Source organism: Odontomachus brunneus, unplaced genomic scaffold (genome assembly GCF_010583005.1).
Source record: "Odontomachus brunneus isolate Ranch 3 - 2012 unplaced genomic scaffold, Obru_v1 Obru_scaffold_021, whole genome shotgun sequence".
NCBI classification, from domain to species: Eukaryota; Metazoa; Arthropoda; class Insecta; order Hymenoptera; family Formicidae; genus Odontomachus; species Odontomachus brunneus.
Window position 1 is genome coordinate 2004267 of NW_022639471.1, and position 4707 is coordinate 2008973.

A 4707-nucleotide genomic window follows, 5' to 3' on the forward strand; every position below is an offset into this window, starting at 1 on the left:
CGTCAACCAATAAACGTATCCAAAAAGCTTGTCGTGCGACACGTGAAATATCAGCCTTAAGATGTAATGCAGTAGAGGCGGAAATGCATGCTGTGTGTGTGTGTCTATATATATATATATATATATATATATATATATATATATAAATTAATTAAATCTTTACCTAAAATAATACATATACATGTACGACAATTATCGACAACTAAAAAAGGAAAGAGACAAAGAGAAGAAGTGAACGGAGAAGCAAGTGGCACGAATTAATGTCGAATATTTGAATAATGAAGTCTCTAATTGGAATTTTAAGTACACGGTACGATTCAACTCAATTTAAATGAAAAATATACGATTACACCGTGTAATTGTATCTCGAAGAGTTGAGGTCGTAAAAAGCTCTTAATCTTAAACGACTTATAACTCCAAAACTATTGGCGTCCCGACATTCTAGTACAGGCGAACTCTCATTAAAGAGCCATTTAAGAACAATTAAAGGGCATTTTAGTCAAGAAGAATCTGTTATTAAAATTAAGGTCAAGTGTTCCGGGGGCCCTGTATAAATTAAGGCGCTTAAAGCCCGACGGCGATTGGGGCGGCGGTTCCGCAACTTCACCGTGGCGCATTCTTCGTGCGGAAGCACCATTAAAAAATCCTAAGCGGGGAAAGTATATCCGTTCGCGCTATAAGCCACGTAAAGCCGGAACAACGACGCGGAGATTCGCCGAAAAATCTCGCGGAAATTCCGGGCCGCGGTGTGTCTGAGCAAACTCTCGACCGACCTTTCGCACTCACCGCAAGAACGAAAAGTGCCCGTATATATACGCATATGTAGCTGTGTGTACTGAGAAGAAAATTTTTGATATTTGCGGCCTTATCTGACAGATCATTACTATAAATTATGATGAGAAGAACCACTCTTTTATATTTAATTTTACTATACTGTGAATGATAATAATCTTATAAGTATGTTGCTACTACCATTTTCGAATTAACCCATTACAGCCCATAGGCAGGCCAGCTGAGTTATGATTAAACTAACTATTGGGATTAGTGCATTTGGTCAAAATATGATTATCTATGACAAAAAATCAATTTTTCAATTGTTTAAACAATACTTCGTTTAAACAATTTATTGTAAAATACAATTTTTTTTTAAACTAATAGCACCACTCGACTCTACGGGAAAAATGATGAAAGAAAAGTATGTTTTAAAGAATTTCTATACAACAGTTTTCTATACAATTTACATTGGCAAAAAATTTCTCAACAATTTTGTGTTTCCGTATTACTATGGGTTAAAGTAAAATTGAGCATTTTGACTTCCTTATGAGTTCATTAAACTTCATCGCACAGCAATATAGAAAATATGGATTCTTAAACTTGAAACTTCGCTCTATCAAATATTGGTCTGCCCGTGAACAGGAATGGGTGACGTATTTATTTAAATTTTGCAACAAATGCATTGTGTAAAAATTCTTTAAAACATACTGTTCTTTCATCATTGTTTTCGTAAAATCGAATGGCGCTATTAATTTAAAAAAAAATTGTATTTTAAAATAAATTGTATTTTAAAATAAACAAATTATTGTTTAAACAATTGAAAAATTGATTTTTTGTCATAGATAATCATATTTTGACCAAATGCACTAATCCCAATAGTTTAACCATAACTCTGCTAGCCTGCTCATGGGCTGTAATGGATTAAAGCAACCAAAAAATATGGTTGGGACTAAAAGTTACTATAATTTTTATTTCTTTCTCTAAGTGCACTAAGAGAATATCAGCACTGAAAAAAAATGCATGTAAAAATTTGGTATTTGTGATCATAATGTTAGAGAAACTATTACTATAAATTATTATGGTGAAGAGGACCACTCTTTTATATTAAATTCTACTATACTGTCAGTGATAATGACCTTATAGGCATGTCATTACTATCGAGTTAGAGCAACCAAAAGATATGTGGTTGGGACCAAAGATAACTATAATTTTCGTTATCCCAACCGTTTCTCTCTCTAAGCGTATACGTATGTTCATGTGTGCGGGAAACGTAAAACTGCATCGACGATCGCGCGAGAAACATGGGCGGGAATGCGCGGCAATGACGTTCTGACGGGAAAAGCGATTCGAGCTTCTGACGCGCGCGAGTTTCCGCTCGCGAATCTCGCGGTGTTTCGACAAACCGACGCGATGCCATCGTTCGCAGGGTGGCGATCAGAGAGAGTGGCGGAGAGGCATGCACGGAGAGAAGACACGAACCGCAGCATTCCGCTGCGGCCTCCGACACCGGCGGCGCCTCCCCAACGATCGCTCTTGTTGTAGCTGCCGAGGCCGAAGTTACGCGGCGAGCTTGCGTGCTTTCAATAAAGTTTTACGGTTCTTCCGGCTCGCGCGAGCGGCGGCTCGTCGTGTACGTTCGCCGGGAATGTCTAACGGCTGCCGCGGAATCGCATGCCGGTTTACACGCGAAGCCAACTTTCCCGCCTATCGACGGTGCAATCTTCCTGCCGCCCTTTTGCCTCTCTCTCTCTCTCTCTCTCTCTCTCTCTCTCTCTTGCTTTCTCTTTCTTCTCCGCCCGACGGAGTGCAGCAGCAGCAGCATAGTCGCATTGCTCTTATTTCATCCCTCGCGCTCCTTTCTCTCCACGAATTCTTCGCCCGCGTTCTCTTTTCTCTCTCGCTTCTCGACCCTCCGCCGCCGTTTGTTCGCGCGGTTTCTTGCCGCGGAACCTGACTTTGCTAGTCTGGGATGCGCAGTTGTACGGTTATTGGTTTCCGTACTCGCTCAAGCTCTCCTTAACGCGCTTTGAACGAACATTTCCAGAACATCTCGCCAGGTGCGCGTCGGCATAAATATCCGCGCGGAAAGTTGCAGAGCCGCGAGCGCGCGCGAGACGTAAGAGTGACGTAAGCGCTTCCGTCCCCTCGATGAGGAGAAAAAATGAGAGTGAGAGAGGAGTTTCGGCGATGATGGTAGGCGCGCATCCTGCCGGATTAAAGCAAAGCTCCGCGAAATTGCTCGAAAGCCACGGGGGTTTCAATAAACCTAGACACCAGCGCTAAGGGTGCTCCGTGATGGATATTGATTTTAATTTAAAACGAATCCACTCGCTTTCTCACTCTCTCTCTCTCTCTCTCTCTCTCTCTCTCTCTCTCTCTCTCTCTCTCTCTCTCTCTCTCTCTCTCTGTCTTTCTCTCTCTTGCTCGCGACGATGTTTAACGGCGGCCAGAGCCGCAAAAGTGGTTGACGAACGAGACACAAGGACGACGAAGGTATTATAAGGCAAAAAAAGAGACAGAGAGAGAGAGAGAGAGAGAGAGAGAGAGAGAGAGAGGTGTCATCGCGCGTAACACGACTTTGATAAACAAGCGAGGGTATCGACGAGTTCTCTTAGGACGGATCAAAGGCATTCTCGACGAGATTAGGAGAGTTTGTTAAGAGGATGTTGAACTGAAAACTTTACAGAATACTTACAGAATACTGACATCTTTCTTCAAGTTTACGTCATATTAGTTGGACAGAATTACAAATATTTTTACACAATAAAAGTACGTGTAAAAATAATTAGAAGCATTATTCAATACATGACGAATACAAAAAGAAAATTTTAAATGTATCTCAAGCTATCGGTTAGCGTGATATTTGTTTAATCCAAAAGTTCCGCAGCTTGTACATGTGTAGATGCTCCAAACAAAACAATTTTAAAGAACATTGCTATATCTTTGCATCTGAATTCAGAAGCAATAAATATCGGAATGTTTACAGAAAAATATGTACACATGTATGATTAGGTTTTCCGTTGAATAAAACAAAGCAACACATTTACGTAAGTACAGGAAATACGAAGAGGATAGCATAATTGTGTTAGTGATGATCGTTCCTGCGTTACCGACGTTGTTCGAGTTCGTTATCGAGTTCAGTATCCCCTTAATCGAGGAATATGAAACGAGCAATCGCGACAACAGAGCGGGTATACTTAAAAGGGAAATAAATTCCGAAATTGTTTAGAACGCACGAAATATCGTATTCATCGTTCGTCTCCCTTCGCATTCCGGCGATTTGCGCGTCGAAGCTTGCTAAAAACGGCGGGAGCCCGGCCGCATTTGCACGTTGATTGGCTTTGTGCAGCCATCAGCCAAACATAATGCAAATCCCACGCCGTATAGTCAAGCTCGAGCTGCAAAACCGGCTCGCAAGGGCCTGTGAAAACGATTTGAATAAAGGTCCCGTATGAATAGTGAAACGAGTGCGGACAAGAGGACGCCGTTAAAGATATTCCCATGAATCTGCGGGAACAAAGACCGATCCTGAACGTGCTTTTATGCAGAAAGTAAATTAATGTGTTTCGATCCTCCGTGAAAACGCAACGATTAACGACGCAAGTTTGTTGATTTGAAGTTAGCTCGCCGCGAGCTTGCGACATCGATATCGCATTGTGTTTAACCGATTGATTTAACTAAAATTGTCCCTCCGAAAAGAATTGTATAACAAAGTTAAAGAAACACAAAAAGAAGCGTCGGCAAGTGTAAACAAGATCGCACTCGCGGACAAAGAAGCATTATTGGACGCAAAAATTGTAAAATTGTCTCCTTTCGCTTGTATTCATACGAATTTACATGAATCGTGGAATTATATTATTATTTTTACCCGAGTCGAAATGCTGATTCAACATTAAACCTGCAAATTTTATCAAACTTGAAGGTTTAATGAAG